Source organism: Heptranchias perlo, chromosome 3 (assembly GCF_035084215.1).
Source record: "Heptranchias perlo isolate sHepPer1 chromosome 3, sHepPer1.hap1, whole genome shotgun sequence".
Classification (NCBI taxonomy): domain Eukaryota; kingdom Metazoa; phylum Chordata; class Chondrichthyes; order Hexanchiformes; family Hexanchidae; genus Heptranchias; species Heptranchias perlo.
The window spans coordinates 101,030,677-101,053,634 of record NC_090327.1 but is presented as its reverse complement, the minus strand read 5'-3'; the positions used below and the strand labels follow the sequence as shown (position 1 = coordinate 101,053,634).

At 40.7% G+C, this 22,958-nt stretch overlaps 1 protein-coding gene and 1 long non-coding RNA gene across 19 annotated transcripts in view; one reads left to right on the top strand and one right to left on the bottom strand.

Moving 5' to 3' along the window:
- LOC137318391 (uncharacterized) overlaps positions 1-8,008 on the top strand; it is a 301,286-nt gene extending 293,278 nt beyond the window's left edge. Inside the window, exon 4 of the long non-coding RNA XR_010961876.1 lies at positions 7,607-8,008. This is a non-coding gene — a long non-coding RNA (uncharacterized lncRNA). The remainder of the gene's footprint in view (positions 1-7,606) is intronic.
- The window catches only part of LOC137318255 (cAMP-regulated phosphoprotein 21-like), a 455,290-nt gene that overhangs the window by 23,511 nt on the left and 408,821 nt on the right, over positions 1-22,958 (bottom strand). The window lies entirely within an intron of this gene.

Sequence of the window (22,958 nt, the reverse complement as noted above, 5' to 3'; positions counted from 1 at the left end):
GCAGAAAATTAAGTTTCACAGCAGGTATGTGCCTTCCGGCTTCACATTAAAACCGTGGGCCGCTGGCAGCCACCGCTCACCAGTATCCCGACTGCCTCCCCCATGCCATCCCAGGGCTCTCTTGAAGACCTAGGCCTGCGTCCAACCTGGTAATCTTGCTGGGCCCCTGCGATCGGCGAGCTGCCTTTGAGGCCACGAATGGCGCCCACAGCTCGCCATTACTTTCCTAATGAGGCCGGCGGACCAATTTGCCGTGCTCCTTCCACCGTCCTCATTAGGCACCTATGGTGTGCGCGGTACCAGAAATGTACCCTGATTCAGGCGCGATCGAATTTCTAGGCTCTCGACTACAAACAAAAACTGGTCAAACTGCCTATGAAAGGTTTATTTTTTGTTAAATGAGGAAAAATGAAGAAGGAATTGTTTTGGTAATTCAACAGATCAGTTCTTCAACGCACTGTGTCACGTAGATTGACAAAAAAAGGTAGATTACAGAGGAAAGCAAGCAATTAGAAAGGTAGGAGGTGGTTTTGATCAATGCATAAAATCTGTTTACAGCTTTGTTTAGTTTAACTCTTGATATATACATTTGACGGCAAAAAAGAACTCTCTAACCACTATCTGATAATTTGCCCACTCAATGACAGGGGCCTGCCAACATTTGGTGTGGCAGTTAGATTTTCTCCAAAGAGTTCAGGCAAGCTCAAAGTCAGTGAAAGGGCTTCAAAACTTTTACAACTGTGAACAGTTGTAAGTCAAGTAACTTTCTTTGAAATAGTGCACAAGTCTTAGCAAACTACAGAAACTTTATTTAGTCGGCTGTTGGAATATTTATACCAAGGAACTGATACCACAGGTGGCGGACTGCCTGCTTTCAAGCCAGATGGTCATAGTTTTGAGTCCCAATGCTAGAAAGCACAGGAGAGCAACCATAATCAATTTGATTTCCAATTTCCTCCACCCTCCTGTGGTGAAGCATCTTGAGTCTGCTCAGCGCTATCGCCACACTGCGAGCTGAAGCAGGATCTCCATGTGGGGTAATGCAGCACAAATTCGAGCCCTGTTATTCTGTGGGTGCAGCATGTTACATATAGCATACAGTCGCACTGCACCACTGAATTATCACTCTCTCATTTTAAACACATGACCAATCATATAACAAGCCAAACAGCAGTAGCCATGATGGATTGATCACAAAATTGCAATACTGTTAAGGTTCCTCAGATTTATACATTGTAACTCAATTGGCCTCTTATTATAAAATCGTATAGCACAGAAGGAAGCTACTTGGCCCATCGTGCCTGTGCCAGCTCTCTATCCAATTAGTCCTGCACCCCTGCTCTTTCCCCATAGCCCGAAAAATGTTTCCTTTTTAAGTAGAGATCCAATTCCCTTTTGAAAGATACTATTGAATCTGCTTCCACCACCCTTTAAGGCAATGTAATCCAGATCATAACAACTCAGTGAAAAAAAATTCTCATCTCCCCACTGGCTTTTTTGCCAATTATTTTAAATCTGTGTCCTCTGGTTACCGACCCTCATGCCAGTGGAAACAGTTTCTCCCTATCTATTCTATCAAAGCCCCTCATAATTTTGAACTCTATTAAATCTCCCCTTAACCTTCTCTGCTCTAAGAAGAACAATCCCAGCTTCTCCAGTCTCCCCAGATAACATCCCTGATACCATTCTTGTAAATCACTTCTGCACCCTTCCTAAAGTGTGGTGCCCAGAATTGAACACTCCAGCTGAGGTCTAACTAGTGTTTTCTAAAGGTTTATAGATTCTTATATGTTCTTATACGTACTTATAGATAGATTTCTGGACTCTATGGGAATCAAGGGATATGGGGATAGGGCAGGAAAGTGGAGTTGAGGTCGAAGATCAGCCATGATCTTACTGAATGGCGGATCAGGCTCAAGGGGACAAGTGGCCTACTCCTACTCCTATTTCTTATGTTCTTATGTTCAGAGCAACTTCCTTGCTTTTGTACTCTGTGTCTCTATTAACAAAGCCCAGGATCCCGTATGATTTTTTAAACAGCCTTCTCAATTTGTCTTGCCACCTTCAAAGATTTGTGTGTGAAAACCTAGGCTTTCTGTTCCTGCACCCCCTTTAAAATTGTACCATTTAATTTGTATTTCCTCTCGTAATTTTTCCTTTCAAAATGCATTACTTCACAATTCTCTGCATTAAATTTCATCGGCCATGTGTCTGCCCATTTCACCAGTCTGTCTATGTCCTCCTGAAGTCTGCTACTATCATAGAAAATTTATGGCACAGGAGGAGGCCATTCGGCCAATCATGTCCGTGCCGGCCGAAAATGAGCCACCCAGCCGAATCTCACTTTCCAGCACTTGGTCCTTAGCCTTGTGAGTTATGGCACTTCAGGTGCATACCCTGGTACTTTTCAAATGTGACGAGCATTTCTGCCTCTACCACCCTTTCAGGCAGTGAGTTCCAGACCCCCACCACCCTCTGGGTGAAAATTTTTTTCCTTAGCTCCCCTCTAATCCTTCTATCAAACACTTTAAATCTATGTCCCTGGTTATTGACCTCTCTGCTAAGGGAAATAGGTCCTTCCTATCCACTCTATCTAGGCCCTTCATAATTTTGTACACTTCAATAAATCACCCCTCAGCCTCCTCTGTTCCAAAGAGAGCAACCCCAGACTATCCAATCTTTCCTCATAGCTAAAATTCTCCAGTCCTGGCAACATCCTCGTAAATTTCCTCTGTACCCTCTCTAGTGCAATCACATCTTTCCTGTAATGTGGTGACCAGAACTGTACGCAGAATTCAAGCTGTGGCTTAACTAGTGTTTTATACAGTTCCAGCATAACCTCCCTGCTCATATATTCTATGTCTCAGCTAATAAAGGAAAGTATCCCGCATGCCTTTTTAACCACCTTATCTACCTATCCTGCTACCTTCAGGGATCTGTGGACATGCACTCCAAGATCCCTCACTTCCTCTACACTTCTCAGTATCCTTCTATTTGTTGTGTACTCCCTTGCCTTGTTTGCCCTCCTCAAATGCATTACCTCACACTTCTCCAGATTGAATTTCATTTGTCACTTTTCTGCCCACCTGACCAGTCCATTGATATCTTGCTGCAGTCTGCAGCTTTCTCCCTCACTATCAACCACATGGCCAATTTTTATATTATCTGCAAACTTCTTAATCATGTCCCCTACATTTAACACCAAATCATTAATACATACCACAAAAAGCAAGGGACCTAATACTGAGCCCTGTGGAACTCCACTGGAAACAGCCTTCCAGTCACAAAAGCACCCGTCGACCATTACCCTTTGCATCCTGCCACTGTGACAATTTTGGATCCAACTTGCCACTTTGGCTTGTACTTTTTTGACCAGTCTGCCACGTGGGACCCTGTCAAAAGCCTTGCTAAAATCCGTGTAGACTACATCAAATGCACTACCCTCATCGACCCTCCTTGTTACCTCCTCAAAAAATTCAATCAAGTTTCCCTTAACAAATCCATGCTGACTGTCCTTGATTACTCCATGCCTTTCTAAGTGACGGTTTACCCTGTCCCTCAGAATTGATTCCAATAATTTGCCCACCACCGAGGTTAGACTGACTGGCCTATAATTACTCGGTCTATCCCTCTCTCCCTTTTTAAACAACGGTAGAATGTTAGCAATCCTCCAATCTTCCGGCACCACACCTGTATCGAGGGAGGATTGGAAAATGATGGTCAGAGCCTCCGCTATTTCCTCCCTTGCTTCTCTTAACAGCCTGGGATACATTTGATCCAGACCTGGTGATTTATCTACTTTCAAAGATGCTAATCCCCTTAATATTTCCACTTTAACTATGTTTATCCCATCCAATATTTCACACTCCTCCTCCTTAACTACAATGTCTGCATCGTCCCTCTTTTGTGAAGACAGACGCAAAGTATTCATTAACAACCATACCAACATCTTCAGCCTCCACACATAGGTTACCTTTTTGGTCTCTAATAGGCCCTGCTCTTTCCTTAGTTATCCTCTTGCTCTGAATGTATTTATAAAACATCTTAGAATTTTCCTTGATTTTATTTGCCAATATTTTTTCATGCCCTATCTTTGCTTTCCTAATTTCCTCTTTAATTTCACCTCTGCACTTTCTATACTCCTCTAGGCTTTCTCTAGTATTGAGCCCTCGGTGTCTGACATAAGCTTTCCTTTTTTGCGTTATCTTACCCTGTATTCTCCTCACTGTTGACAACATTTCCAAGCTTTGTGTCATCTGCAAACTTTGAAATTATGCCCCGTATCCCCAAATCCAGGTCATTAATATATATCAAGAAGAACAGTGGTCCCAATAACGACCCCTGGGGGACACCATTGCACAGTTCCCTCAAGTCTGAGAAACAACTGTTCACTACTACTCTCTGCTTTCTGTCTCTTAGCTAATTTTGTATCCATGCTGCCAATACCCCTTTAATCCCATGGGCTTAAATTTTGCTAAGCCTATTATGTGGCACTTCATCAAAATTTTTGAAAGTCCAAAAACACAATAACAACAGCACTATTTTAATCAACCCTCATCGTTATTTAATCGAAGAACTCAATCAAGTTATTTACCACATGAAATTTAATGATTGACACCATTTTTTATATACTTTTAATGTGGGTAAATTATATCTCCAATTTCACATGAGATGAATTTCCTGTGTAAGAAATCTTACCCACTACAACCTGAAGCATTTTATTTTGAAATCCTTGACGTGGTTATTGAAATTTTATTTCATTGTTTTCTCATCCACTTTTCTCCCTTCCTGAAGACACTGACACCTGTGGTTGTCCTGCCTTATTTCACCCATGGTCACTATTCTCGTGTGCTGGTAGAGTATGCGACCAGAGGAAGGGACTATCAGAGCTGAATTCAATCCTCTTCTCACCCATACTGATTATCAGTACCACCAAAACAGATTACCAGCTCATTTATCTCATTGCCGTTTGTGCAGCTTTGTTGTCCACAAATTGGTTGTTGTGTTTGCCTACATAATGAGAGTGACTACACTTCACAAATACTTTATTGGTTGTAAAGTACTTTGGGGCACCCTGAGGTTGTGAAAGGTACAGACCATTGCAATTGCTTTCTTTATATTTGTTGCAGTGCATTGCTAATCAGGGTACCCAATTACATTCAAAGGAATTGTTGTCAGATAGCGCAGCAACCCTGTGGGAATAGTGCAGCTGCTGTTTGCTAAGCGTGGGGGAGGGGGACAAATGAGAGAGAAGCAATTTTGTATTTAAACAAAGTGCTACATGATCAATTTGTGTTATCTCAAGTGAGAACATTTCTCAGATTACATTATTTGCATAATTTATGAAACTTTTCATTTTTAATGTTTAATTCATAAAACATATTTTGAACATGTAGGCAACAGTTCTACTGAAATCAAAAACAAATGAGTCTATTGGTGAAATACAGGCTCATTGAAATTGTTTAATGAGAGTCATTATTTGAAGTGCTTCAAGTAGATTTTGAAAAGGGAACAGGATCACGGAGATGAGAAAGCTCATTTTCATATTAGACGCCAACTCCCTAGACACCAATCTGGAGAATAATGATACCAATCATCAACTTTTCATACTGACAGTCAACATTTCCCATGTAGTGTCCATATTGTTTGTTGACAAAATTCAGCTCGGGATTCTCACAATGCCCTGAGGTTGTCCCTGAATCCTGCAGGACAAATGCCTTCTGCACATGAGCAGATCCTGTGTGTATGTGTGGTCCTATGAGCAGGAGACTCCCGTGCTTGTGACCGAACGTGAGGCAGCTGGTGGCGAGTCAGTGCAGAAATGCTTTAGCAGCACTGAGGTTTGTGGTGGAGTCTTTCTCTTGCTGAGGTTTGAAATGCTAAATGCTTCTGAATTAACATGAAAGCATGGCATTAACCATATAGCAATGTTACAGAAATAGTTGCTGTTTTCTTTCATTCTGGTTTCCTACTCTGAAACGCTAACTCAGAAAAGAAAAATAGCTTTTGATCGGCCGCTGCTGATGAATAAGCACACTAGGATAAACCGTTTCAATCTTCAGTAACTTCTTTTTTTCGCCACTTCATTTGCAGAGCTAAAAGAAACAATCTCAATGTCTCATCCTGTATTGTCATAGAAGTGATATGATTCTCTGTTGTAGCATAATTGCTGGAAAGGTGTGTACAAACACCAGGCCTTCCAGGTCAGGACCAGTGCAGATGAATGCTCCAATGCTGATTGTACCACCGTCACAAGGAGGGAGAGTTTAGGACACACAGTAAGAAGCCCAGGAGACATTGTGCCACGCCTACTGGAGTGCTTAGTGATTTTATGGATTCCACAGAGCACCCTCTGCTATCAGGGCAGGGTTTTTACAACAAAAAAGGATATTCTATTTATTCATGATTTTTTCCACTATGATGCAACTTTTTCATATTTGTAGGTTAGCCCTTTCTCTGTAATATTAACCAAAAATGACTTATTTAATCAACATAACAAAGGCTGGCAAAATGCTAAATCTCACAATGTTCTTTTTGTGCCTGATGTGAACAGCAGACAAGAACATGCAGATAAATCAACTAATTAAACTAGGTGTTGCTTGGTTGAGAACCCGACCATCTGTATCACAATTAATGAATACAGTTACACAAACGTGGATTGTGTCACCCCATCGACCAGAGTTCCTGACAACTGTTTTAAGCCTCAACTAAAATGCCACAACCCAATGCTTCAATACATGTTATATCTAACAATATACAGGTATTAATGAGACAGAAAGGAGATTGCTGAGTACTGATGGAAGTAATGAGCACTGCTTCATTCATCATATGTCAATTGAGGTGCTTGTTCTGCCTAACTGAATATCATAATCAGTGTCAACCAGACCATCACCTGGCGCTTCCCATTTCTTGTCAGATTTGTTGAAAGAGAAATGAACAGCCATACAATATTACCTGCCTGTTTGGGTGATTATGATCAACAAAAGAATTAGAGTTTCGTTGAAGTTTAAACACATTGTGCTTCATGCTGTATTATCCATCTTTTCACTGCAGTGTGACGATTCCTGCTCATCTAGCTCCACTGGTTGAATCATTGCCAAGGCTACAAAATGTGCCTGCTGCTTGCTAAATATAGACCCCTAAGCTTGTGAAGCTCTTATTGCTGAGATTCTCAGTAATGACAGCCTAGCGGTTTACTCCCTTGCTTGGATGATGGATTGACTACCACCTTAGTCCATCTGCTGCACAACTTAATAGTTCTAAATTAGCTACCACGGCTGATCCCATGACCTCACAAGGACATGCACATCAATCAAAAACCTGTAAAAATTGTCTAGATTTTGATAGTGTGCATTGCCACTGCTTTTATTTATACTAAAGGCAGACTAAATTGTGAACAGTTTTTCAACAGAATCCAAAAAATTCACCAATCTCAAAATTCATTCCGGTCACTGAAGTGGCTTACACTGGTAAAATTGGATAATTTTACGAACTGGATAATTTTCAATTTACTCAATAGGTCAGATGATTGAGATACTACAAAGTTAAATATAGAAGATATTATTGTACATTATTACAGCTGTAGCACTTTATGTTTTGACCCAAGGTTCTTTTGTAGCTTTTGCCACCGCGCAACAATCGCCAGACAGGAGGGTTCCCTCCCAGTCGGGGAACACTTTAGCAGTCAAGGACATTCAGCCACCGATCTTCGGGTAAGCGTTCTCCAAGGCGGCCTTCGAGACACACGACAACGCAAAATCGTCGAGCAGAAATTGATAGCCAAGTTCCGCACCCATGAGGACGGCCTCAACCGGGATCTTGGGTTCATGTCACGCTACACGTAACCCCACCAGCAGGGAAAAAAAAGTTATCTGTTTTTAATACAACTGGAAATTCTCTCTCTCTCTGCCTTTCGGGTATCTTTCTCTCTGTCTGTGTAATTTGACACATTGTGTATTCAGCATACTGGGATCTACTGTTTTCCGTGGCTAACCTGTCTGAACACCAACGACACCTTTGATTGGTGTGATGGTGTCCCAGCCTAATATAAGATATGCGATTTGAGAACCTCTCATTCATTACTCACCTGACGAAGGAGATAATCTCTGAAAGCTTGTGATTTTAAAATAAAATTGTTGGACTATAACCTGGTGTTGTAAGATTACTTACATTTGTCCACCCCAGTCCATCACCGGCATCTCCACATCAAAAAAAAGTAGAAACAGGAGTAGGCCATTCAGCCCCTTGAGCCTGTTCTACCATTCAATTCATGGCTGATCTGTACCTCAAATCCATTTACCTGCCTTTGTTCCATATCCCTTGATATTCTTATCTAACAAAAATCTGAGTCTTGAAAATTTCAATTGTCCGAGGATCCATAGCCTTTTGGGGAAGGATGTTCCAGATTGCCACTACCCTTCGCGTGAAAAAGTGCTTCCTGATTTCACTCATAAATGGCCTAGCTCTAATTTTAAGATTCTTCCCCATTGTTCTGGATTTCCCCACCAGAGGAAATAGTTTCTTTGTATCTATCCTATTGAATACCTTAATCGTTTTAAATACCTCGATTAGATCACCCGTCAACCTTCTAAACTCAAATGAATAAAAGCCAGGATTATGCAACCTGTCCTCATAATTTAACCTTTAAAGCCCTGGTATCCTGAGTTCTTCACTCTCATTAGACCCTTGGTTCCCCACTATTTTCGGTATGTTTTTTGTGTCTTCCACTGTGAAGACGGATACAAAATATTTGTTTAACATCTCTACCATTTCCTTAAACCCCATTATAATTTCTCCTGCCTATGCCTGTAAGGGACCCACGGTAACTTTCGCTAATCTCTTCCTTTTTATATACTCATAGAAGCTCTTACAATCTGTTTTTATATTTCTTGCTAGTTTACTCTCATATTCAATTTTCTCCCTCTATCATTTTTTGGTCATCCTTTGCTGGTTTCTAAAATTCTCCCAATCCTCAAGTTTACTACTTTTTGGCATTGTAAGCCTCTTCTTTTAGTCTAATACTATACTTAACTTCTCTAATTAGCTACAGTTGGATCACTTTTCCTGTGGAGTTTTTATTCCTCAAGGGAATGTATATTTGTTCGGAATTATGAACTAATTCTTTGAATGTGCGCTATTGCTTATCTACCGTCGTATCTTTTAATCTAATTTGCCAATCTACCTTAGCCAACTCGCCCCTCATATCTACATAATTGGCCTTGTTTAAATTTAAGACCCTAGTCTCAGACTTAACTACATCACTCTCAAACTCAATATGAAATTCTATCATATTTTGATTACTCTCCCCCAGAGGAACATAGGAACAGGAGTAGGCCATTCAGCCCCTCGTGCCTGCTCCACCATTTGATAAGATCATGGTTGATCTGTGATCTAACTCCATATACCCGCCTTTGGCCCATATCCCTTAATTGCCAAAAAGCTATCTATCTCAGATTTAAATTTAGCAATTGAGCTAGTATCAATTGCTGTTTGCGGAAGAGAGTTCCAAACTTCTACCACCCTTTGTGTGTAGAAATGTTTTCTAATCTCACTCCTGAAAGGTCTGGCTCTAATTTTTAGACTGTGCCCCCTACTCCTAGAATCCCCAACCAGCGGAAATAGTTTCTCTCTATCCACCCTATCTGTTCCCCTTAATATTTTCTAAACTTCGATCAGATCACCCCTTAACCTTCGAAACTCCAGAGAATACAACCCCAATTTGTGTAATCTCTCCTCGTAACTTAACCCTTGAAGTTCGGGTATCATTCTAGTAAACCTATGCTGCACTCCCTCCAAGGCCAATATGTCCTTCCGAAGGTGTGGTGCCCAGAACTGCTCACAGTACTCCAGGTGCGGTCTAACCAGGGTTCTGTATAGCTGCAGCATAACGTCTGCCCCCTTGCACTCTAGTCCTCTAGATATAAAGGCAAGCATTCCATTAGCCTTCTTGATTATTTTCTGCACCTGTTCATGGACACTTCAATGATCTATGTACCTGAACCCCTAGGTCCCTTTGGACATCTACTGTTTTTAACTTTTTACCATTTAGAAAGTACCCTGTTCTATCCTTTTTTGATCTAAAGTGGATGACCTCACATTTGTCTACATTGAATTCCATTTGCCACAGTTTTGCCCATTCACCTAATCTATCAATATTGCTTTGTAATTTTATGTTTTCATCTACACGGCTTACAATCTTTGTGTCATCGGCAAACTTAGATATGAGACTTTCTATGCCTTCATCCAAGACGTTAATAAATATTGTGAATAATTGAGGCCCCAAGACAGATCCCTGCAGGACTCCACTAGTCACATCCTGCCAATGTGAGTACCTAACCATTATCCCTACTCTCTGTTGCCTTTCGCTCAGCTAACTTCCTAACCAAGTCCGTACTTTTCCCTCAATTCCATAGGCTTCTATCTTAGCTAACAGTCTCTTATGTGGGACCTTATCAAATGCCTTCTGGAAATCCATATAAATAACATCCATTGACATTCCCCTGTCCACTACTTTAGTTACCTCTTCAAAAAAAATTCAATCAGGTTTGTCAGGCACGACCTACCTTTCACAAATCCATGCTGGCTCTCTCTGATTAACTGAAAATTCTCGAGGTGTTCAGTCACCCTATCCTTAATTATAGACTCCAGCATTTTCCCCACAACAGATGTTATGCTAACTGGTCGATAATTCCCTAGTTTCCCTCACTCTCCTTTCTTAAAAAGCAGAGTGACATGTGCAATTTTCCAATCTAGAGGGACAGTTCCTGAATCTAGAGAACTTTGAAAGATTATAGTTAGTGCATCCGCAATGTGCTCACCTACTTCCTTTAAAACCCTGGAATGGAAACCATCTGGTCCTGGGGATTTGTCACTCTTTAGTGCTATTATTTTCTTCATTACTGTTGCTTTACTTATGTTAATTTTATTGAGTCCCTGTCCCCGATTCAATATTAGTTTTCTTGGGATTTCCGGCATGCTATCCTCTTTTTCTACTATAAATACTGACGCAAAGTAATCGTTCAACATGTCCGCCATTTCCCCATTGTCAATGACAATATCCCCACTTTCAGTTTTTAAGGGGCCAACACTGCTCCTGACCACCCTCTTTTTCCTAATGTAACTATAAAAGTTCTTCGTATTGGTTTTGATATTCCTTGTAAGTTTCTTTTCATACTCTCTTTTTGTAGCTCTTACTCTCTGTTTTGTGACCCTTTGTTGATCTTTGTATCTTTCCCATTCGCCAGGATCTGTGCCATTTTTTGCCTTTTTATATACCCTTTCCTTATGTCTTATACTGTCCCTTACCTCTTTAGTTGTCTATGGCTGTTTGTTATGGCAAGTAGAGTTCTTGCCCCTCAGGGGTATAAACCGATTCTGTATCACGTTAAATGTTTCTTTAAACATTTTCCACTGATCGTCAGTCGTTTTACCCATTAACAGATTTGCCCAGTTTACTGTGGACAGTCTCTGTCTCATCCCATTGAAGTCGGCCTTACCCAAATCTAGAATCTTAGCAGCCGACTCACTTTTTTCCCTTTCAAATACTACATTGAACTCGATCATGTTATGATCGCTATTGGATAGATGTTCGCATACAGTTAAGCCGTTAACTAAATCTGGTTCATTACTCATTACTAAATCTAGTATGGCTTGCCCCCTTGTTGCCTCTCGGACATACTGCTGTAGAAAACCATCCCGGACACACTCAAGAAATTCACTACCTTTCTGACAGTTGCTAGTCTGCTTTTCCCAATCTATGTGAAGGTTAAAGTCCCCCATTAAGACCACTATGGCTTTCTTACACGCTTGTCTAATCTCTGCATTTATACAATCTAGCACTTCAGAGCTGCTGCCAGGGGTCCTATACACAACTCCCACTATAGTCTTAGATCCTTTCCTATTTCTCAATTCAACCCATAAGGTCTCTGTTGGCTGCTTACCTCTCATTATATCCTCCATTGTCATTGAAGTGATTTCATCTCTAATCATTAAGGCTACTCCTCCCTCTCTTCCATTTTCCCTATCTTTCCTGTAGACCTTATAACCCGGTATATTTAGTTCCCAATCCTGACCGTCCTGCAGCCATGTCTCAGTAATAGCTATCATGTCATACCCTCCAATTTGAATTTGAACCTGTAGTTCATTTAATTTATTCTTTATACTCGGTGCATTTGTATATAGAACTCTTAGTTGGGCCACACACCCTAGCCTGACCTTCAGCTTTGATGCTGGGTTAGTCACCTTATGCCTTCTAGTTTTCACTTTATCTGTAGTGTCCCCTTATTATAAGATTACTAATTAATCTTGTCTCATTACACAATACTAGATCTAAAATAGCCTGTTCCCTAGTTGGTTCCTCGACATATTGTTTTAGAAAACTGTCGCGGATGCATTCCATGAACTTGTCCTCCAAATTACTTTTGCCAACTTGGTTTGCCCAGTCTATATGAAAATTGAAGTCCCCCATGATTATTGTATTACCCTTGTTTCATGCTCCTCTAATTTCCTGATTTATTCTCTGTCCAACACTATAACTATTGTTAGAGGGCCTGTAAACTACTCCCACCAGTGTCTTCTGCCCTTTGTTATTTCTTGGCTCCACCCATCCTGATTTTCTGAGCTAAGATCCTTTCTCAGTACTCTCTTTATCTTATCCTTTATTGTGGAGATGCCGGTGATGGACTGGGGTTGACAATTGTAAACAATTTTACAACACCAAGTTATAGTCCAGCAATTTTATTTTAAATTCACAAGCTTTCGGAGACTTCCTCCTTCCTCAGGCAAACATTTGCCTGAGGAAGGAGGAAGTCTCTGAAAGCTTGTGAATTTAAAATAAAATTGCTGGACTATAACTTGGTGTTGTAAAATTGTTTACAATTATCCTTTATTATCAGAGCTACCCAACCCCACTTTTCCATTTTGTCTATCTTTTCTAAAAGTCAAATACCCTGGAATATTTAGTTCCCAACCTTGGTCACCCTGCAACCACGTCTCAGTAATGGCTATTAGGTCAAACCCATTTATCTCTATTTGTGTTGTTAATTCATCTATCTTGTTACGAATGCTTCGTGCATTCAGATACAGTGCCTTTAATTTTAACTTTTTATTTTTTTTCCATCATGTGACCTTAGTCACTAATGCCCTGTTACGTTTGTTAAACTCTCTGTCCCTTCCTGACACACTCTGCTTGTTTTTACCCAAATCGCTGCTCTGGCCTACAGCCTTAACTTTTCTTTTTAGATTGATAAAATTACCCTTACCTGAACCTTTCCCCCCTCTTATTAGTTTAAAGCCCTATCTACCGCCCTAGTTATTCGATTCATTGGGACACTGGTCCCAGCCCGGTTTAAGTGGAGCCCGTCCCAACGGAACAGCTCCCTCTTTCCCCAGTACTGGTGCTAGTGCCCCATGAATTGAAACCTCTGCTTCCCACACCATTCTTTCAGCCACGCATTTAACCATCTAATCTGTGTGTCCCGATGCCAATTTGTGCGTGGCTTAGGTAGTAATCTAGAGATTATTACCTTTGAGGTTCTACTTTTAAATTTGGTCCCAGCTCCTCAAACTCCCTCAACAGAACCTCATTCCTAGTTCTACCTGTGTCGTTGGTTCCTACGTGGACCATGACAACTGGGTCCTCCCCCACCATGGTCTAAGTTCTTTTCCAGCCGCAAGGAGACGTCCTTAGCCCTGGCACCGGGCAGACAACACAGCCTTCGGGACTCCCGATCACGACTGCAGAGAACAGTATCTATCCCCCTGACTATATTATCTCCTACCACTACCAGATTCCATTTTACTCCCCCCACTTGAATGGCCTCGTGTACCATGGTGCCATGGTCAGTTTGCCCATCCTCCCTACAGTCTTTGCCCTCATCCATACAGGTAGCAAGTACCTGTTGGACAAGGTCAAGGGCTGAGGCTCCTCCATCACTGCATCCTGGGTCCCCATACCTGCCTGACTCGCAGGCACATCCTCCTGTCCCTGACCAACTCGATTAATCAGACATGACCTACCTTTTACAAATACATATTGACTCTCTTTGATCAACTGATACCTACCCAAGTACTCAGTCACTCTGTCAAGACAAAGCAAAGGTTTGAGATTGCAAGTGTTGGGCTGCAATTATATTGCAGACTTTGGTCTGAGACTGACGTATGTAGAGAGAGATGTTCATCCAGCAGACCAGAGTTACACTGTTGGCTGCACTTTACTGCAGATTGCAATAATTTCAATAAAAGAGCTCTGTGCCTGTCCATGCATGTGTGCGCTGACCTCCGATCCTTGGCCGGTTAATTTTTTCAAATCATCAAAAACATTCCACACTAAGCTCAAAGCACTCAGGGATCCAATAAGCTGGTTTGGCACTTTTAAAGCACAACTTCACAACTGGCTGGAGTTACACTGTACTCAGTACAAAGCCAAATGGTGTAAGACCATCAGCAGAAGATGATCTCACATCCCTTTCTACACCTCCCCCTAAGCTTTGTCAGGGGTTAGATCAGAACCTGACTTCCAAGTTATACTGTGGAGATGCCGGTGATGGACTGGGGTTGACAATTGTAAACAATTTTACAACACCAAGTTATAGTCCAGCAATTTTATTTTAAATTCACAAGCTTTCGGAGATTTTCTCCTTCCTCATTTACCTGAGGAAGGAGAAAATCTCCGAAAGCTTGTAAATTTAAAATAAAATTGCTGGACTATAACTTGGTGTTGTAAAATTGTTTCCAAGTTATACTGCTGCTTTTGAGTCAATATGCACCTAATAAATGTAAAAACTGATGTGAAAATAATAGCGCAACTTGGGAGTCCGGTCCGAAGCAGAGTCAGGACCACAATGAATCTGGGAGGTTGAGACAGCAGCCTTATACAATTCACTGGCAGATTCTACCTTTCTGTTTTATTTTAATACAATCTTAAGATCTAAATAGAAAAAGTAAAATAGAAATGGAAATTCCTTAGTCATATCAGTGACCTTTTTTTTCCAGAAAATACGTTTGCACTGCCTGATCAAATGTTCTTCAACAGTTTATGATGCTTTAGAATTCACAGGGGAAAAAATAGCCTAGAGCATCTTAAGGCTATAAAGCATAAAAATAATGTACTGCAGTGGTAAATAATAAAATGTTTTACAGTGACAGCTGTGATTTATTGAAGCAATTCAGGTGCATTTGGAAACAATATTAACTTCACCCATACCCTAAAACAGGCAAGATACACAATTTAAGTTGATCACTAATCTAGTGATGGATTGCTCAGTTGTCAAGGCTCAAATGTACCCTCTCAACCAGGTGATCTTCTGGGATTATAGTCTAAGGTGCAAAACTAACAGTCATAATCTACCAACCAAGCAACTGTTGCAAATCCGCCAACATACATCATTCACCCTCCAACAGCCAACAGCACATTTAACCAATTTTTAAAAAAAATCTTGTCCGCTTTCAGTTACTAAGAATAATTTTGGTTCCTTTTTTTTTTGAGATTACCCAGCATCAGGCATTCAAGCAATGAGGCAATAACTAAACCAGGCAAGCGTGATAACTCGGTAAACTCAATCTCAAGGCGCTCAAGGTGCCGAGTTGCTTTAGAATCCACAGTTGCCCTTCCCCTTCCCTGTGAGGAAAAGAAAAGTCAAACTGCTAACACCCCAGGGTGCTCCAACACATCACTCAACAGCTGATTTCCATGCATCCTTTTAGTTGGAGTCAGGCAAGAAAAGTCTAGTGTCACCCTAAAATGGAACAAAGAATGGCATTGGAAGAGAGCTCGTATGTAATTTCCTTCCTTATTAGATCTGCACATAGCTCAGCACCACACCTGTTTATTTCCATTTCATTATGACTTTTATTAAAATATCTATTACAGTAATAACTTTTAACCAAAAGCAATCTATCCTCTAGTTGAATCAATCCATGATTCACAATTTTTGGTGATCAATAATTGGATAATTGATCAAATCAAAAGCCACTATCTTTAAATCAACTGACATATTTTGATACCTTCCACCAGGTGAAAACACCAGAAGGATCAAGTAATCATTTTCAGTCCCTAAAATGTTACAATCAATTTTAATTTAAACAGATGATTAGGCATAAATTCTATCCTTCTGCTGAGAGCCCTTTCTCTTCTGTAATGAGTAAGGCAAAGCTTTGACACTTGGTTTTAAACTGCCAACTTCCTGGAAAAAAACAAACTCAAAACTCAATTTAAATTATTCACAGGCAACTATGCGGATTCCAAAAGATATTTAAATGCCTTACTGGCTGAAGAAAATAGTAAAACAAATGAACTATTTCAGTCTTACTGGATAGATTCATTGCAACAAACTGCTAACAATGGGGAGAGGAATGGATGAGTATAGTACTAAGCAGGGTATGTCCACAGGGCACAAGCTCTGTGTAACAATGTGAGAACAGCTTAGGGAAATTCAAATACAAATTGATAAAAGCTCAGATGCCTGCCTTCAGCCATCTGGAGTGCTGGTTTTGGAATTAAGTTTATAGTATGTATTAGATGACCTGAAATGAAGAGAATAGTATTGTTGTAGCACTAGAAAACACAACTATTGGTAATAGTCCCAAAAATCTCATTAAAAGGGTTTACAGAGAAGATTGTAAAAGTGATTCAAAAAGGTCTAAAACATCACAAGAAACAATTATGCAAATACCTGTAAATGTCAAAGGAAGTTAAGAGCCAGGCTTTCTAGTTTCTTCCTGGTGCAAATGGATTTCAAATATTTAATTACAAAAAACAGTGTTATTTTAACAGTTGCACATAATTTTTAGGTGTGAATTTTCTAATACCATTATGGATAGGCACTTAATGTACAATTTTAGCAGAACTTTTATGGGGCTTAATCAGTAGTTAAACACATATACATGCACACAGATACACAGACACGTGCAGATACACCCTCAGACAAAAGGATACACATACACAAAGTTATGAAATATTTTTTTTTAAAAAGGATAAAAATTAAATACCAAGAAGCTAAGTACAAGTTCATGAATATCACTGTGGGATACTAATTTACAAACACTAATTTGTCTGAATTTCCTCTGTTATGAGGTGTTAATCCATTTGTTATGCCTCCATTAAAATAGCAGGGACAGAAATTTCAGACTAATGTATTTAGAGTTTGTAATTTTATCCTAGTGTATACCAGTGTAATTTCAGAACCTTTAACTAAATACAATTCGGTATTATTGTTGCTTAGATCTACCAATGTATTGTTTCTGGTTTGCCTAAAATTAAAAGGAATCAAGAGTGTAATGGGAAAACATCCTATTAAATGTTTTGTCAGATCTTGTTATACTTAAGTGTTTGACTAACTTGATTGAGTTCTTTGATGAAGTAACGGAGAGGGTTGATGAAGGTAGTGCAGTTGATGTGTATATGGACTTTCAAAAGGCGTTTGATAAAGTACCACATAATAGACTTGTTAGCAAAACTGAAGCCCATGGGATTAAAGAGGCAGTGGCAGTGTGAATATGAAATTGGTTAAGAGACAGAAAGCAGAGAGTAGTGGTGAACGGTTGTTTTTCAGACTGGAGGGAAGTATACAGTGGTGTTCCCTAGGGGTCAGTATTAGGACCTCTGCTCTTTTTGACATATATTAATGACCTGGACTTGGGTATACAGGGTATGATTTCAACGACTGCAGATGATAAGAAACTCGGGAATGTAGTAAACAGCGAGGATGATAGTAACAGACTGCAGGAGGACATAGACAGACTGGTGAAATGGGCAGACACAAGGCAGGTGAAATTCAACGCAGAGAAGTGTGAAGTGATGCATGTTGATAGGAAGAATGAGGAGAGGCAATATAAATGAAATGGTACAATTTTAAAAGGGGTATAGGAACAGAGGGGCCTGGGGGTGTACGTTCAGAAATCTATGAAGGTGTTAAAAAAGCATACAGGATCATTGGCTTCATAAACAGAGGCAGAGTACAAAAGCAAGGAAGTTATGCTAAACCTTTATAAAACACTTGTCAGGCCCCATGTGGAGTATTGTGTCCAATTCTGAGCACCACACTTTAGGAAGGTGTCAAGGCCTGAGAGAGGGTGCAGAGGAGGAATACTAGAATGGTATCAGGGATGTGGGACTTTAGTTACGTGGAAAGACGAGAGAAGCTGGGGTTGTTCTCCTTAGAGCAGAGAAGGTTAAGGGGAGATTTAATAGAGGTGTTCAAAATCATAAAGGGTTTTGATAGAGTAAATGAGAAACGGTTTGCAGTGGCAGAAGGACTGGTAACCAGAGGACACAGAATTAAGGTAATTGGCAAAAGAGCCAGAGGCAAGATTAGGAGAATTTTTTTTACCCAGTGAGTTACGATGATCTGGAATGCACTGCCTGAAAGAGTGGTGGAAGCAGGCTTAATAACAACTTTCAAAAGAGAACTGGATAAATACTTGAAGGGGAAAAATTTGCAGACCTATGGGGAAAGGGCAGGGAATTGGGACTAATTGGATAGCTCTTTCAAAGAGCCGGCACAGGCACGATGAGCCGGATGGTCTCTTTCTATGCTGTATTATTCTATGATTAAGTCAAAAAATTGAGAATTTTAATTGTAGAATGTTTATAGATACACAATGAAATATTATGACAGTTGTCATCCTTAATACTTATGAAAGGAACCTTGACAATGATGAGAGGAAGCCTGTTGGCAGGTTTGGTGAAAATTCTTTAAAATTTGTTTGCAAGTTATTTGGGTGATGCACCACAGATGAGTGGCTGATGTTCCGAGCCTGCCCACTTTTGAAGGAGCTTTCTTTCCAAGGAAGGTGAAAAGTTTTGAAATTTAATTATGAAAATGAATTAGGTTAAGGATTTTGAAGTTATTTAAATGAACTGATTATGAAATATAAATGACTATTCTCTTCTCAGAATGGGATATTAAAAAGAATGTTAACAAAGGTAAAAGGATCCTCCTTTTCCACCTGATTAATGATCACAGTATACGGTAGATTTTACGAGTCCATGCCTACTGGAGGTATTTGAAAATACTGAGTACGTGCCCGTGATTTTCCGTCCATTGACATTAGTGGTTTCCGATAGGCACTTAGTCAGTTCTATTAAATTCCAGATCACAGCTGTGTGGCAAGTGGAAGAGGAGACTTTGAAGACTTACAATACTGTTGGTGAAGAGAAATGGGCCAGGTTTTACTCGCTAAGGAATAGCAGAATAAAGATGATGTGTTATTCACTTACTAGCAGATCCCCTGTATCGTTGCTCAAGGATTGGTTTGGGGTTGTCAAATGGTTTTGTTGTTTAGCTCATGTTTCTTTACGGAAATTGATGAAGTACTGCCTGTGGGAAAGTAATCTAAATTGAGGTCAGAGCTTAAATTTTTGTCTCCAGGTCAGAAGAGTCCTTCATTAAATGATTAGCTTTCTCCTTTTTCACATTATTTAGTTTCTGTAACATAGTTGAACCCTCTGAAGTGTGAAATCTGGTGTGCAATTTAAAAGCCTCATCTTAGAGGTTCTCATTCACCTTCATTTTGAGAAAACAAGGATAAAACCCAAGGTTAAAAAAGTAAAATAAGAGTGAAGTTAAATCAAGAGTAATGATTTGGTGACAGTAAGCTTAGATTTTAAAAAGCCCGATGACTGTGAGAGGAAGGACAGACTGAAGCACTTTTAAAGTTTGAAGTCCTGGGAAAGAATGAGTTAGAGTAGGAGACTTTAGTTCAAAAAAATGGGGAGGTAGAGAGGAGGGTAAACATGTAGAATGGTGCATTTGGAGCTTAATGGAATGAGAGGGGAAAATTCAGAGGTCCTCCCAATAAAATAAAGACAATAAAGGGAGTGAGAGGTTAAAGGCTAGAGATGAGAGAAAGATATATCGGATGATGAGTTTGTTTTTGTATCTTGCCCAGGAGTACACAGGCACCGCAAGAGCCACCCAAGATACAGGAGTAGTATTCAAGTCTTGAACAAGCTTGAGATTTATATAGAGCTGTTAAGGGACAAGTAAGTGTTTAGCATGAAAGAAGAGCATAAATTTAAGATCATCATCAAAAGAGTGAAGGGAGAAGTTAGAAGAATTTTTTTTAAAATGAGGAAGGTACCGAGGACCGACTAAAAAGTGGTGGAAGCAGAATATATAACAGCTTTTAAAAGGCAAGTGAATAAATATTTGAAAAAGAAAATCAAGGGGTATTGGGAGGGACTAAGTGGATAGTTTTATCAGAGAGCTGGCACAGGCATGATGGGTGGAATGGCCCTCCTTCTGAGCTGTAAAATTCTAGGGAACATTGGCAGAGTTCCTACTGCTGATTACTATCTAATGACCCCTTGTGTGTTTGGATATTGGGTGAGGACAGAATCAAGTTCGCTGTGATTTCACCTACAACACTCACACATCAATAAGGTGCCAAAAGATGCTCTGTCCTGGCTGAACTGTACTCCAACAAAGAATCAACAGAAATAGAGAGAAGGAAAGAAAAGTTAATGGGGAAATTCTGCAAGGAAATAAAACAAAAACACAAAAAAAAACTCCACTTGGGATAAACATGAAGAAACTGTAGGGGGAACTTTAATTCCCAGGTGGTTTGGCTGGGGGGACGCATGGGCCAGCTTCTCTCGCGATCCTGCGAGAGGCCCGGTCCATTTACATAGAGGTGGCGAACAAGTGTCCAGAGGCAGCTCGCTGGGTTCCGACTGGCGAATATCAGGTGGCCTGGAGACATCCCAACTCCATCATGGGGAGGGGGAGGGATGGTTTCGCGAACACGGAAAGGGGAGGAGCCCGGGTTGGCAGCGGCCCAAACTTTCTTTGTGGAGCCCAGAGAAACACTCCCATTCTTCCTGGCCCCACAGAAATAATTTTTACACTTACCTGTAAAGGCCTCTGCTTCTTGCCTGCCAGGTTTTGTAGAGCAGTGCATCTGTGGTGGACTCTACGCCCAGTACAGCGTTAAAATATCTTCAGGTTTTATGCACATTATAGGATGTCAATTTACAAGTATTCTTGATGCTCCCGCCAAGTCAGATGGAAGCCTCACCCGTACAAGAAAACAGCAGCATTAAAATGCCTATGGGGCTGTAAAAGAGCGGTAAGCATATTGCTTGAATTTTAACTCCTGTACTGCTCGGTTTCTGCTGGGCAGAGGGAGTTAAAACTCCTTGTGTCTTTGAAGAATAAAAGAAACAAGATTTTCATTAAATATTTAAAGGGCATGAAGGAGGTCAAGTGTAATTAATTCAGCCATTGCATTGCAAGAGGATCTGAGATTATGAGTTCTAAGGACATGCAATCTGAGGGAAGCTGGTGAATTATCAGCAAGAGTAGAAAGGGCTGGATGATGTGTGAAGGATTAGGGAATCAGTGAGATTAGTGCGTAAGTAGTACAATCCTATCTGTCCCTCCCAACCAATTCTCCCTTCAAAGCAGTTAAACTCTACACTTAGGATCTTTTCCCTGTGAAAGGTCAATTCAACTCAGCCTGGTTACTTGCAACTCTGGACCATACTATGATTGCTAGGAAAATCTCGAATGAAACCGAAGACAACAGATGTTTGAACTTCTCACGGACCTCATTCAGGTAGTCCCACCATTTTTTGGAAAGCAAACTAGCTTGCTGATTATAATCAGAGTGTATCATTAACTAGAATACCAGACCATTTTTCCGGCATTTCCAAGGATCTTCCGCCAAAGTGACAGCAGAAGATCGGAACTCCTCCCATGGAAATTTAAGCTTTCTTCTGCCTTTTTAATTACATTTTGCTCCATTCACTGGCTGGTTTTGCCCAGGATTCCCTTCATCTTTAAACTTTTTGTGCTTTTTCTTGCCACTGCTTTCCTTCATTATTATTGGCTGCTGTTAGCATTTTCACACTGTACAAAGTTGCAAAGATGGGAATTCCTTTTGGCGTGATGATGATGTGGAGGACATAAGGGACCAACAAATGCAGATGCAATGACACTTGAGATGTTTGGTCCGTATGTGTCACTATCATGGGAACCATGGGTACAGATCCCCCCACACCTACCTGGACATGTCAGCTGACCTGTCTTCACTGCCTCTGCTATACAAGTGTGGCTGCCACAGAGTTGTATCACCTGCTGCAGGATAATCTACAGGTACATCTGGAACAGGGAGGTCTTCTCATGGAAGGAAAGGCTACCATAGCATAAAGCTTTCATGCCACCGCATTCTTCCAGTCCACCAAAGAAGACATCTGCCACATCAGACAATCTACAGTGTACACCGATATCAAGCATATGACAAACACTTTGGAAAGGCGGCATCAATTGAACAATGTTCTCAGCCTTCACTGGGGTGGCAGAGTTCTCTAGAGTGCCAGGGCGTTGTAGCTGGCATTAAGGATCTTCATGTCGATTCCATGGGTAACATCAAAAAATAGGGCTTGTACTTAATAACTGTTTGGGTGGCATCTGAGAACTTCTTTCTCATTTGGAGCCAGGACTGCACTAAATCAGTCAGCAATCTCACTGTACACAGCAGCCACCTACGCTTTTATTGGAATGTGCCCCTTCAGTCCGAAATTGGGCCACTCTCCTTTGGCGCACTTTCCACAGCAGGACCTCCAACTCTTCATACCAAAAGTGGCTATACTGCCCACATGTCTCCACTGTACAAGTAGCCAACTGTTCTGATACCATCACAACTCCCCTTTAAAGGTGAGGTGCAGTGCTTTGAGAGCCACTGCCTTGCTGGATTTTCCATTCCCCGGTCAAGTGTCCTACGGGTAAAACTTTTCCTATGCCAGTAGCCCATTCAAATTAGGGTCGGACTTTTGTTGGAAAATTTGTTGCAGCCCACCCTCTGAGCTGTAGCCGCAAGCAAGCCTGCACCATGGGCTAGAACACCCACATTTGTGCCTTTAACAGAAAATCAGCTCTTTAGGATACTGTTCTGCCTATATATCCTAGCATTCTATTAGCTTTTTAATTGCTTCACCACATTATCTGGATAGTTAAAGA